At 45.1% G+C, this 13,846-nt stretch overlaps 1 protein-coding gene across 1 annotated transcript in view; it reads left to right on the top strand.

Annotated features, from left to right (window-relative positions):
* Positions 1-13,846, top strand: part of Alk (ALK receptor tyrosine kinase) — a 647,158-nt gene that overhangs the window by 458,339 nt on the left and 174,973 nt on the right. The gene's annotated exons all lie outside the window — the stretch shown is intronic.

Here is a 13,846-nt window from a genome sequence, read left to right as displayed (position 1 = left end):
GCAGACGGGTGGAGGAACTCGCCCAAAGCCTTTCTCCATCAAGCTCACTCTTCCAGACTATCCATCCAGCACCCGCCTTCTAGCGTCTACTTGCACCAGGGTAGATGCCAAGGAGTCACTGACTATGAAGAGTCGGATCTGCAAGGTCCATAGAAGCCTAGGGGAGGCCAAAGTTCTGGAGGTTTCCACAGCCCACAGATTGCCCACCCCTCTGCCAGCCTCTGCTCCCGCAGACTGGCCCAAAGTGGCTGTGTAATGCTATGGGCTGTTTGTGCCTCTGGCTTCAGCAGAGCTTGGGCTGAAGTTCGCTGGGGAATGGTTCAGCCAGTTTGTCACTTCAGCCCCCGAGCTAAGTCTTCCTTCCCTTCCTTTGCTGATCCCGGTAAAGAAAGGGATGTAAAACACACGTACCCAGGTGCTAACCTGCAGGTCCCCAGCAGCCCAACCCTCAGCGCTGCCCCCGCTCCCAGAGACAATACCCTGATTACCATTCATTATTTCTACTTCTTAGTATTAAAACCTTTTAATACAGCATGGAAGACCATTGGGGAGTTTTAAATTTCATGTCAAACCAGGATTTATGGGCCAGTTCTGAAATTTTACCTCTGGGCTCGATAATTGCAATTCCCTTTTAATCGTTCTCTTAGACACCTCTGTTAAAAGACTTCAATTATTTCCACACAGCAGCCCATGGGACTTGGGCAATCTGAATACTCAACTTGTGTCACCTCCTTTTGGAGGGCTGCAGGTGAGACTCTAGCCAGGCAGCTAAAAGATGCCCTGTCTGACGTGCAATCCTACCGAGGAGACTCAGGGTTCTCTGGATGGAGCTGAGTTTGGGAATCATGTCTCCATCCACCGCCACTCTAGCAATCTCTGATAGAAAGCAAGAAACAGATCTGAGCTTATTTTGAAAGCTGTACAACTCTGTGAACATGCAAATGCATGTTGGCGATCCAGGAAATCACCTAGAGGAATACAATGCTAGGGACTCAGGTGAGAGGGCCAAGGAGGGAGAGATCCTTCCACCGAGCCCCAGAGAACTCTGTGATGCTTTGGAGAAAGTAAAAGCAGTGCTCTCTGAGGGGATTGTGGAGTTTTGGCAAGGGACACCAGCACCAAGGACAGAAGGAGAACAGAGAAGCATCAACGGCCAGCAGAGGGACAGCCATGTCACAGCGGGAGAGAAGAGCAAACTCTTGTTCTGCTCCCCCAACACCTGGATGGATCAGGCTGTGGCAAAGGGGGCTGAGAAGATGCTGGGGTGGGAGTAGCTAAAGAAGCCACCTCAGGAAAGCCACTTAGGGCTTTGTAGCTGGTGACAGCAATTTGTATGGCAGAAATACACATCTCTGTGTTCAGTTACTAATTACTGAAAGAAGGTGTGGTCGTGGGCCAAAACATCTGCTTCTGATGGGTGACAGCAAGCTGCGCGAGGGACAGAGCTCAAGCTGTGAAAAGGTGCAAAGAAACTGAAGGGAAGAGTAGAAAACCCAAGAGTCAGGGGCTCACACATGGATGATGTCAGTGCTGTCCTCAGGTAGTGGTGGCCAAGAGGAAATGAGACTTCTTAGCCTGGTGAGAAGGGGTCCCCAGAGCCTCCATCAGCAGCCCTGTGCTGTGACATGAGGGACTGCCTCCATTGGCAGGGGCAGGCACTACCTAGACATCTAACTGGAGCAGACCAAATGGGCTGACCCAAAGCAGGAAGGATTGTCTGCACTCAGGAGCGCAGACCTTCTAAAAGAGCAATGGACTGAGCTGGTGCCTCCAAAATGGCTGTGGTCATCCCAGGATGTGTGGCATAACACAGTGGGGTACTGTTGACATTGCTTCTTGTACTCATTACTTATTATAAAATAACAAAGTGTACTAATATTGAACATCAGGCTGAAAGGAGTATGCAGTGTGCTCAAAAGACTTTACAATGGAGGAAAACAAATAATAAAGTCTCTTGAAATAGATGATGTGGTTGATCCCAAAGGATTCAGTGGCATATGATTTGACTCAACATGGGGTTCCAGCCCCTGGCCCACCCCAAATTAATATATCACAGCCATCCACAGAGATAGGTAGCTGCAGAGGAGGTCTAAAGTGCCCTAGTAGCTTTGCTCAGTTCAGTAAGAGGCTGTAAGGTCCACGCCGGACACCAGCCCCAGGTACCTAGTGTCTGAACTCTTTTCTTGCCTAAAAATCTGCATTTCAATTCCTTCTTCTTTCCAGGCTAATTTTCTGATCTCTAATGTGGAAAAAGTTGTGCCTTGTCCCTTCCTCCAAGAATCGATGTTCATTTTCACCTTTGTGCAAGTGCTAGGGAAGGAGGAGACTCCCAACTTCTATTTGCCCCAGCCCTCCCCACCCCCAACCACACACACACAACCCTCATGTCCCCTTCCCATGCAATGATTCTGGAAACAGGAGACACCTCATTGACCAGGCTCCACTTGTGCAAACACCAGACAGCCAGTCTGGCCCTGAGACCCATGCTCTGGGACATTTCCATTTCTCAGGATGGAGAGCAACCCAGCACGTCCTAGCTATTCCTCTAAGCAGCTCTTTAACTCTTCATTCCACTCTGCCTGGCTGTGTGAAAAGGGAATAAGAGCACCCTTATGCCTCTCACCCAGGGTGGCTATAAGAGTCAGATGAGAGGAGTGTGTATGTAGACATATGTGTTCCATCAGATGGGAGCGAGTGTGCTGAGCTGAGGGTCTCATGGCTTATCCAGGGAAATAGCATTCTGATCCCTCTTTGCCTTGAAATCTCCTGATTCACATAGTAAGGATGTGGGCCCTCAAGAAACTGCTCTATCTCAACTGTGTCTGGGATCCCTCTCAGCTCTGAAGCTTGGGACCCCGAGTGTGGCTCTGAATGTCTGATTGAATCCTTCCCGTCCCATCCCCTGTGGATTGCATCTCAGGTTGCATTTTGTTTCCATGCAAAGCTGGAAGCTATGGACTGGGAGTTAGGCAGGTTTAGGTTGGAGTCTCAGCTCTTTTCCTTACTCAGCCTTCTTAGAACAAGAAATTCACTTCCTGGAAACTCAGTTTTCTCATCTGTACAATGGAGGCAATGATTTTTACATCTTAGAGGTAGGATTAATTCTCATAATAGGATCAAGTGAGATAACTGTGAAGAATTCCTTTGCAATGTCTAAAACAGTGTCCAAGGATTGATGGGCATTATGGTAATTAGGATCTAATATCATGCAATAATTATTACCATCACTGTTTGGATAATACTAACCAGCATGTTTCCAAAGCCAGAGACAGACCCCTTGCAGAACACAGACCCCTTCTACAGCTTTCAGATCCACCCATAGCAGCACCTGCCACACAGTCCTCACTCTGCAACCATGAAGAACCTGAGATCATATTCACTAGCTGCCATATTCAGAGGCCAGTAGCCTTCTGGAGCAAAGGCTCAGAGCTGATTTGAAAAACACTTTTCCCCAGCACTGCTAGGGAAGGACCAGGGCCTTGTGCACCCTAGGCAAGCACCCTGCCACTGAGCTGCACCCCCAGTCCTCAGAGCCATTTTGAATGGAGTTCTGAAACTGCTCCAAGCCATTTGCAGAACTTTGAAACCACTCTGGAGCTCACAGGAGGCAGGTACCCATGTGTCATTCTCCCTCTTCCAGCTTTGTGTCACAGTTCATTCTTGAGTCCTAGACCCTTTAAAGAGATTGGAGGCCGGGAAGGAGAATGGGGCTTCTGTTCTCCCACTCAGCTCCATGTGAAATGTGCCAAACAGCTAGACACCAGCTTCCATACCCTGTCATCAAAAGACCTGGGCAAAAGAGGAGGGTTTCACAACCTCATCTCAGGAGCCAGTTTTTATTTTTGGAGGTTTCTCCTGGTTTCTTTTTAACTAAGTTAAAAAGGTTCACCAGTGGCCATGGTGACATTTATAAACAGTAGGTATCCAGGCAGCCCTTCCTTAAGACAATTTGCAGACATGTCTTGGGAGGCAGGTTAAAGAAGATGGCCTATTCCTCTTTTGTAGGGGACCATTCCCCAAACCTTTATCAACTAAATGTATCACTGAGGGACTGAACCAGCCAAAACCCAGAAGCCTGCCATTTTCTGAAAATCACAGCTTCCAGTTTATAGGGCCAAGGACACTGTCAAAGGATTCTGAGTGTTGAGGGTTTTCTTACTGTAAATATTCAAAGTCAGAAGGGATTCATAAGAAGAGAAGACTGGCCTGAGCCTGGGGATTCCCGCACAGCCCAGCCCCAGTGCAGATCTCCTGGCTCCTTCCTGTGCCTCTATTTTTGGTGCAGGCTCAGAATCCCTTAAAAGTTTTGTGATTTTGAGCTGGCCCTCTAAAGTCACATGAAACTTGGCAGTTGTAGTTCCAGTCTCAAGGCCTCTCAAGGGGTTCTATTGGCCGTGTTCTGGAAGGCTCCAACTTGGCTGACACATTAGAAGCCTGAAGTCCAAACTCCACTAGTTTCTTCAAGCCTGACGCAGAGGTGTGGAACACTACCCTGGATGAATCTAAGGGGCCCATAGTTCCTGGCTCTTAGCAAGCACTTCCTCCTGTCCTTCTACAGAAGTGCCTTCCAGAAGGTAATGGAGATATTATTCATCAGGGAAGCAGAGGTAAATGCAGAGGAAAATGTCCCATGCAGTTTCTGGGCCCCGGGGAAATGGGGCTGCTTTGTGAGAAATGAGTGGTTTTCAACAGCCTGCCTGTCCGTGGGCCCATCATCACACAAGATGACGCCATTCACCCCCAGACTGTAAAAAAATGTCTTACAGTTTGTTTCTGCAGTTAGTGGGGATGATTTTGTACTCCCCACCTGGACGGCTACCACAATGATGACCATAAACTGGTGGACCAAGCAACAGAACCTCATTCTCTCACAGTTCTAGAGACTAGAAGTTCAAAATCAAGGTGTCTGCTGGGCTGGTTCCTCCTGGGGTCTGGGAGGAGAATGTGTTCCAGGCCTGTGTCCTCGCTTCTGGTAGTTTTCTGGCAGTCTCTGACATCCCCGGCTTAGAGATCTATGCCCCCAAACTCTGCCTTCATCTGCACATGGTCCACTCCCTACGTGCACACCTGCCTCTGTATCTAGATTCCCCCTTTCTATGAGAACAGTCACTGCACTGGACCCACCTTAATGACCTCATTGTAACTCAATTACCCTTATAGAGCTCTATTTCCAAATAAGATTACACTCTGAAGGAATAACGGTTAAGACTTCAGCATCTCCCTCTCTCTTTTTTTTTGTGGGGGAGATAGGGGGACATAGTTCAACAAATGACACCTCCTTTCCCATCCACACTACTAGGACCAACGGAGTCCAGCCAATAATAGCAAATGCTGCCTCCCTCAAAGAGCTTTTCTAAAACCTCAGGCGGGATTAAGTACCTTTCACCCTTGTTCTAAATTACCTTGTTTAAATTACCTGATCCAACCTGGGAGTTGTGACACCAAGTTGAGCCTGGAGCCACAAAGAAGCTGAGTAAATAAAAAGTGGAAAATGGACTTTGGGTGCAGAAAACACCAGAAGCAAAATTTACAGAGGCATGAAAGAGCCCTGGGATGTGCAGGAAGCCAGAGGCAGGGCCTGAGGAGGCTGGAGAGCGCTGGTCACATTGGGCTTTAAAGAGATTATTCCAGACACAGGTTGTAAAATGGAACCCTCCTGTGGTTGCAGAGTGGAAATTGATGTGTCCATGGGGCTCAGTCCTTCTTTGCCATGTGAGAGGATAAAACATGACCATTACTGAGACTCACGCTCATCTTAACATCTGTCATCCCTGCCATGATATTATCATCCACCATACTGGCTGCAATATGGTATCGGTGCTATGGAGCAGAGCTTGGGAGCTCCTCTACATCAAGGGGCTCAGAACTCCATCCATCAAAGCCTCTGGAAGTTACGTCCCCCTTCCCGGATGGCCACCCCAGAAAAGAGGCAGAGAAGGTGCAATGGGTGATCACCTTGGGTGGGCACAAGTCTGTGGGTTCTTCTTATCCCACCTCACCAGTTCCCTCCAAGCTTTTATGGCTGACAACTTCTCCCAGCCCCAGAATTTGCATATGGGACCATTGTTTATGACCAGGGCCACCCTGTGATACAGCTTCAGCCCAGTGACTTGACTTGGCCAGAGATTTATGACTGAATCGGAGGCTCTAAACTTGGGCATCTACATTTTGCTTGGCTCTGAATCCTGTGTTCTTATTCCAAACAATCGATACATTAGTGCATTAAATGGCATTTAGGCTGTCTCTCTGGGGACCAGGATGAGCTGCTGGGAATCCTTTGAGCAAGGGCAGGGAGAACTGCTCCAAGGCTGGGAAATCCTGGAAATGGAGCTCTAAGGTGAGCATCTGGGCTGGATGCCCAACCCCAGCCCCACTCAGAACACAGGGCTCCAGCAGAAGGGAGACAGGATGGAAGGGGAGATCCGACAGAAACGGCTGCGTACCAACTTCCAAGGTTGTCTTTATCCTTCTTCATGGGAGTGACATGTTTAAACTAAGCTAAAAGAAACTGAACCACTGATTTGACTTTAAAAAAAAAAAAGATTATATTAGAAAAGAACAGATGGTGCTGAATAGTTACTGGAAGGAAAAAAGAGTTAGAAAACCAAATTCCAGGTTCCCACTGGCCACTGGTGGGTAATATGCCCACACCTCCATATAGAAGGAATTAGAAAGGCAAAAACGGATCCTCTGGGACTCTAATCAGAAAAGCCACCAACTACCCTGCCAGAAAGATTGTCTGACAAGTTTGTGGAGTAGGAAATCTGCTGGGGTCCCCTCGCTTTTCTGTAATTCTTCGTGGTTTCTGAAACACCAGCACCAAACAAACTTTCACATTCTCTGCCCAGAATCCAGCCAGTCCACCCTGCAGCTTCCTTGGGACAGATATTGAGCAGATGCCAGCATGGGACTTGATCCAAAATCCAGAGAGAGGAATTTCAGGATTCTCAGGGTCGCTACTCTTGATCTGAAGCTTTCTGTTACTTGTTTGTTTGTTTGTTTGTTTGGTTTTGTTTTTTTGCCTGAATAATCAGTGTTTCTTCCCTTTAAAAGAAGAAAAAATGCTAGTTAATTCTCTATGGATCACTTTATACATCCAGAGCAAAGAAGAATCCCTCTTTAGACAATAAGATTGGGATCAGTAGGTGCTTGAGAATCAACTTACATCCTGAAACATTTTATTTTAACCTGCAACTTTGAAATGTATGCTAACCCCCCAATTTTGATGCAAGGACAAGACCTTTGCTCCCAGGGCCGTCATCTATTCATTAGAGGTCAGGGTTGTCATTAACATAAATCACATTCCTGACTTCTCATCCTTGATGTTCAGTGGCAGTTTCTTTAAAATAAAAATAAAGGTAAAATACTTTTAAAGTGTTCTAGAGGTTTTCTGGATTTTTTTTTTCAGCACATAATTTACTTTTACTAAAAACAGGACATAATCTTTTCTCTTTTTTAACATATTTTTATTGGTGCATTACAGCTGTACATAATGATGGGATTTACAGATTCGTACATGCACACAATACACAATATAACAACCTAATTTGACCAATATCACTCCCCCTCCCTCCTTGCTTCCCTCCTCTCTGTCCATTTCCTCTACTGATCTCCCTTTGATTTTCATGATATCCACCCTCCCCCACCTTTCTTTTCCTTTTTCCTCTCTGGCTTCTGCATAGGAGAAAAAACAGCTGACCCTTGGCCTTTGACCTTCTGAGTTTGGCTTATTTCACTTAAACATAATGATCTCTAGTTCCATCCATTTTCCTGCAGATGACATAATTTCATTTTTCTTTAAGGCTGAATAAAACTCCATTGTGTGTATCTACCACATTTTCTTTCTCCATTCATGCATTGATGGATACCTAGGCTGGTTCCATAGTCTGACTCCTATGGATGTGCTGTTACAAACATGGGTTTATGCATGTATCCCTGTAATAAGATCCTTTAACTCTTCAGGATAAATACTAAGGAGAGGTATGGCTGGATCACACGGTGGTTCCCACCTTTTGAGAAATCTTCATTCTGATTTCCAGAGTGGTTGTACTAATTGACAGTCCCACCAACAGTGTAAAAGTGTTTCTTTTTCTTTACATCCTCTCCAGCTTATAGTATTATTTGTATTCTTGATGACTGCCAGGTTTTCTGGAATTTTTAGAATTTTTTTTCCCTGATCTTTTTGTTGCCCCATTCACACCTAATTCAACAGCAATTATTTGTAGCTGCCTTTTCAAAGTGTGTAAAATTTTCCCCTGCCTATTGCATCAATTTAATGAGTACAATTGCCATAAACAGAGTAGTGAATAAGCACAACTGATTCTCAATGGACACATAACGTGAGTGTTGGGAGTCTCCTCTAGAGTGCAGGGGTACTAAAGAAAAACACTCAGTCACCTTGAATGTTCACGGGGAATGGAGGTCTCACTGAATGTAAAACATACAGTTTGTGCTAATTCAACAAGGCGATGGGTCACATGGAGACCAGTTAAGAACACTTTGACTATAATTTTTCCCTATAACTGTAGCTATGAAGTTTGGGCACAGAGAGGGTTGGGTTCAGTAGCTGGCCTGAGGTCCCACAGCCAATAAAAGGCAGAATTGAAATTATGAAGCAGGCTGGCTGACTCCTGAACTTCTGTTCTTAATCATTATATTTCTCTTAATGGAAGGAAGGAAAAAGGGAGGGAGAAAAAGAAGGAAGGGAGGGAGGGAGAAATGGAGGAACAAAAGAGCTAAAGAGAGACCAAGGAAAAAAAAGCCCAAAACTCTAATTTTTCCTTTGTTCCAAAGCATGAGAGAGGAATTAAGGAAACTGTTTAGGACATCTTCTCAGTCTCTATTCCAGGAAACCCAGGCCACCTTCCAGGATCTATTACCCAGACATCTCTGAAGAATTATACTGCTTTTCAGTTGCCAATGTTAAGGCTCAACCAGTCACCCTGTGGCTCCAGGGTCCCATCCTACCTTGGCCTCTGTACCTCTAGCCCCCTTCTGAAGAACCTGGGGCCCACCCTCAGCCTGGGAGCAGCTCTTCATCCTGGGCCAATGGGAACCAGACCCTGACTCAACCTGAAGTCTTGTTCCCAACCAGATCTGATCCTCTCTAGAGGTTCTAGGATACCGTATCAGGCAAGCAGATAGCAAAGCCAAGGGTACTAGGATAAAAGGCCCCTCGCCGTGTGTCACACATTGTTATTACAGAAAATTAACAAGCAACAAAGGGCCTCACACCAAAATTTGCATTGATCTGGCTTTTTCCCCCCTGCTATTTCCCATTAAAATGCTTTAAATGCAGGCTGATTTAATGAACACGATAAAAATTGTGCTGAATGGTTTATATTTGCTGCAGAATTACTACAAAGTATATTTTAAGGAAAACTTGAAAGTTATGTGTGTTTTTCCTGTAGGATAAGATAAGGGGAAGAGGTGCAACTGGCTTTTTTTTTTTTTTTTTTTTTGCTCCCTGTATTAATCTGGATGAGCTCCCACAGGCTCAGTTCCTTATTTCTAACAAATCTTCACACCTTCACACTTATCCAGACCCTGTCAAGAGAGAGTCTTAGTAAAGACGCATGTAGAGGAATGTCAACAGTGCAGCCTGAGCCATGACAGGGTCATGCTTCATAATAATCATTGTCGTCACGTGTGTGGAGCTCTTTGTGACAGGGACTTGGCTGGTTGTCTTATTTATGTGGCTTCTGTCATCCTCCACCTAACTCACGATGTTGGCTGCCCCAGCTGGAGGGTTCATCACCACCTAACTGACGTGGCTGTCATGACGAGTACAGAACACAAGGATGGCCATGTCTTCTAGCTTCAGGGCCCCAGCCAAGTTCACCTGTGCCAGAAATTGCAGCAAAGCCTCAGGAAGACAGATTCTAACCTTAAGGAATTTAGAAGGGCAGAGTCAGGTGGTCTGCAGAAAGATTATGGAGTCATACTAACCTGCGTTGGAAACTCATCTCTACACAGAGAATAATGATGATGCTGTTATCATTGCTGTTGCTGCTGTAGACCATGTTCTTAAGGACTTGGTCCAAGCCTGACCTGAATTGGTAGAGAACATCTATGCATGAGATGGGAACTCTTCTAGTTGAGAATTCAGGTCCTCCAGGTCTCGATTACTATTATTTTCTGGTTCCCTCTGATTAGGTCTTGGGGAAATGGTGGGGGAGGGCATCAGCCATGTGATGAACTATGAAGTCACATGGACCACCTCCTTCCCACAAACCCACAATTCCCCGTTCTTAAGTCCCCTCATGGGGAAGGCATCACCCTTACTTGAATTGAGGACATTCTTACTTGAATGGTTGGCACGAACTTTCAGATAAACTCAATTCCACTACCACATGAGTTTTGGCCAAGCATGTCAGAATCTTGCCTGAAGTAATAGAAACCTGTTCATGCACTTGTCTTTTCATTCAACAGATACTTTTTGAGCATTGACAATGTTTAAGATGCTGGAGACTTGATGATGTGCAATCCATCCCCCAGGCATTAAGAAGGCAGGGAAGTAAGACACAGAGGTCATGCAGAGACCAATGAAAAATATTCACTCTCACCAGACACGAACTCCTGTTCTCTGAATATGTCACTTCTGCTCATGTACTCATGCCTGTCCCTTTCTGCATTGCTCTTTTCTAAATCCCTGTCTTCCACCTTTTACAACCTACCCTCAAGATCACCTGTCCTGGTCAACCAGTCCGAGACATCGCTTTGCCCTCTGTGCCTCAGTAGCCCTTAGTGCCTGCCTCAGTGAGCCCTTAGTGCTCACTCAGCCCTGATATACTGCCATTTGTGTAAATTTCAGTACATAGTTTTATTTTTTTTTTCTCACCAGTTTGTAACTTCCTTGAGTACAAACCTAAACCCTAAACCCAAGTGTCCCCAGAGAACCTAATACTCTATCTAGTGTGCAACATGAGAAATGGAGTCTGACTCAAATTCTAACTGACAAATAGTGTACAAAGCATCTTCCCACATGCTGAGAAGACACAGGAGGTTGCAAAGGCAAAGAAAATGATTTGATCCTAAGTGAAATAGAGGCCCTTGGAGGATTCAGAGAAGAATGTCAATCTGCTCTCATAGTCAAATACTAACATGTCTTCTTGTAGGAGTGTTCCCACCTAAGTTCTCAGGGTTCTTTTTATCCTATGAAGATCCATGTAAGTTTTTATTGTTGTTGTTTAAACAAAAGTGGCAACTGCTATTCAGAAATTGCAAATGGCTTTCCCACTCTCTTTTCCCTACACTCTTTTCCCTTCTTGTATCACATAAAAGAGTTGAGCTACAGATACTTGCATTTTTTCATGGACCAGAGTGGTTCCATGAAGAAGGTGGCAGTCTTCTATAAGCCCCCTTATTGAGGCCCTACTGTGTGCTTAGATCTACTCTAATTACTTTGTAGGCATCCTTCTCACTGATCCCCATCCCCATTCAAAAAGCTCGGTGTTTTCACCTCCATCTTTAAGGCAAGGAAACTGAAACTCAGAAGTTAAATCACTTCCCCAGTAGCTTAACTAGCTGAGAATGGAGTCCAGGCCCTGCCTCACTGCACTACAACAGCCAAAGCATCTCAGAAGGCCCTCCAGTGAGTGACTTGCAGTGGGCCAGGGCCTTTTAGGTGGGTAGCTTGATGTCATTATTATGCCCTCTGGGATATTGCCCAGCAGGAAAGTAAAACACATTTTCAGTCTTGTCAATGGCCACCCATGCCCTCACGTGCCATCACAGAATGTCCCTTTATATCTGGGCTTAAAATAACTTGCTTCACCCTCCCAAGTCACAGCTGCCAAACCTTCAGTCACATCAGCAGCTCTCCTTGTGGCAGACGTGCCAGTTTCCCTTAAACATATGGAAACTAACCTGGGAGCAAACAATGGGAGCCTTAGAGATTCTTTTATTTCATGACAGCTTCTTGGGAGTTTTCGGTGGATTGTCTGACAGTATGTGCCACCATCTGGCTGGAGTGTCTACCCTCAAAACCAGACTGGTGATCCCTCCAGTAACATTAAATAGACACCTTCCTCTCTATTTCTAGGGTATAAAATGCAATTGAGTACAGGGGCCAGATTGGCCCATAAGTTACATTTTTCTCTTGTTCTTGCAATCCAGGAGCAGTGCTGTGCTTTATTTTAACCTTAGGTCTGTAGGTAACCCAATGTGTGGCCAAATCTCTACTTCCCCCAAGAAGATTGGGACTGAGCATCTTTGCATGAATAGATCTGTGATTTCATGACTCATTGCTCTTCTCCCACCTCTGTGAGATATTATGTGTTAATTGCAGCTTCTAGGACTTTCATCACATATTTTATCACTCGGACTCCTGTAATCTGATTGAGAAATATGGACATGAGATCGATAAGGGCCCTTGGAGAACACTTAATCCAATGTCCACATTTTACTATTGAAGAAACTAAAATTCAAGGAGGTGCAGGGATTTGTCCAAAGGCAAGCAAATCCAGAAGCAGAATCCAGGACTCAGTTCCCACTTTAGTGGCCTTTCTATATACTACTTCTAGGCTCTCAGTCAGAAATAGACCTTGATATTCATAAACCAACTCCTTTCTGCCTTTTTATTGGACTTTAATTTATTCATTGTGATGTAATCACTCGGCAAAAGTGGGTGGTCAGTTTTTTTCTTAGAAAATTCAAGTTGAACATGCTTTCTCTGCTTGAGAATACCATTGATCCGAAAACATCCAAAATTTTAGGCATTTGGAGAAAAGTGCCTTATTCAGAACCATCAGGCAAATGAGGGGCAGAGCAGGCAGAACTGGAACTGGAGAGCTCCAGAGAGACATGCAAAAGATAATGGATTGTGACAGGCTTTCCATACAGTCCTTCTGGCTTCCTAAGGCCTGGGTGGACACCCCACACTGTCAGATTGATGGATAGAAACACCAGTGCTAAGAGGGTCACAAATCCCCAGCACATGGATACAGTTGCACTGTTTCTGGGAGGCTTCAGGTCAGAACATAACCTCCCCAACCTCCCCCCATGCAAGCATAAGCGGAGTTGCCACCAGCCAAAGCAAGGGCAGCCAGACCCTAATGAACCAGTTTCCAGACCACTGGGATATAAGCAAAGAAAATGGAGGCAGGCAGAGAAAAGAGCTTGGATTTGTTTTTCACTGGGTTTTGGCTGTCTCTTAAACAAATCTGACCCTAGGTGTTAGTATGCCCTCTTCCAGTCCCAGCTTCCCTGGATATAAAATACATGTTTGGCAACTGCTCTGAAAGTTATTAAAGTTGCAGCAGTAAACTATGGGAGGCCAGAGAATTTCAGACAAAAGTTATTGCATCGGTAACTCAGAAACTAATTCCTAAAACTCCTGACACATTTATCCAGAGGGCTAGTGCCAATATAGAAATGGAAATCATTGTCAAGGGCCACTGTGTACCTGGAATTAAAATCCATCATTCCTCAGAACAGCGAGCTATGATTTGGGCAGAATATGAATGCTCATGCCTTTCCCTACCATCCTTCCTTGAAAATAGGGTCCTTTATGTTTCAGAAGAACAAGAAAAATTCTGCTTTTGTTTGTTTTTCCTTAAGAACCCTTCCTTTACATTTTCTTTTCAAATATTTCTTTCCTTGACAGTCCCACATTTAAACCAAAAGGCCTCCTTTTCCTTATTCAATTGCACTGGTTTTATTTTTGATAGAAATCCTGCTGGGTACAGTAACCGAGAACAAACTTTACAGCAGCAATAACCCCTTCTACAGTATCTATTGTGGGGAAACTTAATACACTTTTATTAAATGGCTGAGGAATTGACTCCAGTGATCTGAATTAACTACAGAAGAGCAGAGGAGGAGCAGAAATACCTCCTTCATTCAA

This window comes from Urocitellus parryii, chromosome 12 (assembly GCF_045843805.1).
Source record: "Urocitellus parryii isolate mUroPar1 chromosome 12, mUroPar1.hap1, whole genome shotgun sequence".
NCBI lineage: Eukaryota > Metazoa > Chordata > Mammalia > Rodentia > Sciuridae > Urocitellus > Urocitellus parryii.
The sequence above is the reverse complement of the archived record's forward strand: the minus strand, read 5'-3'. Positions and strand labels throughout refer to the sequence as shown.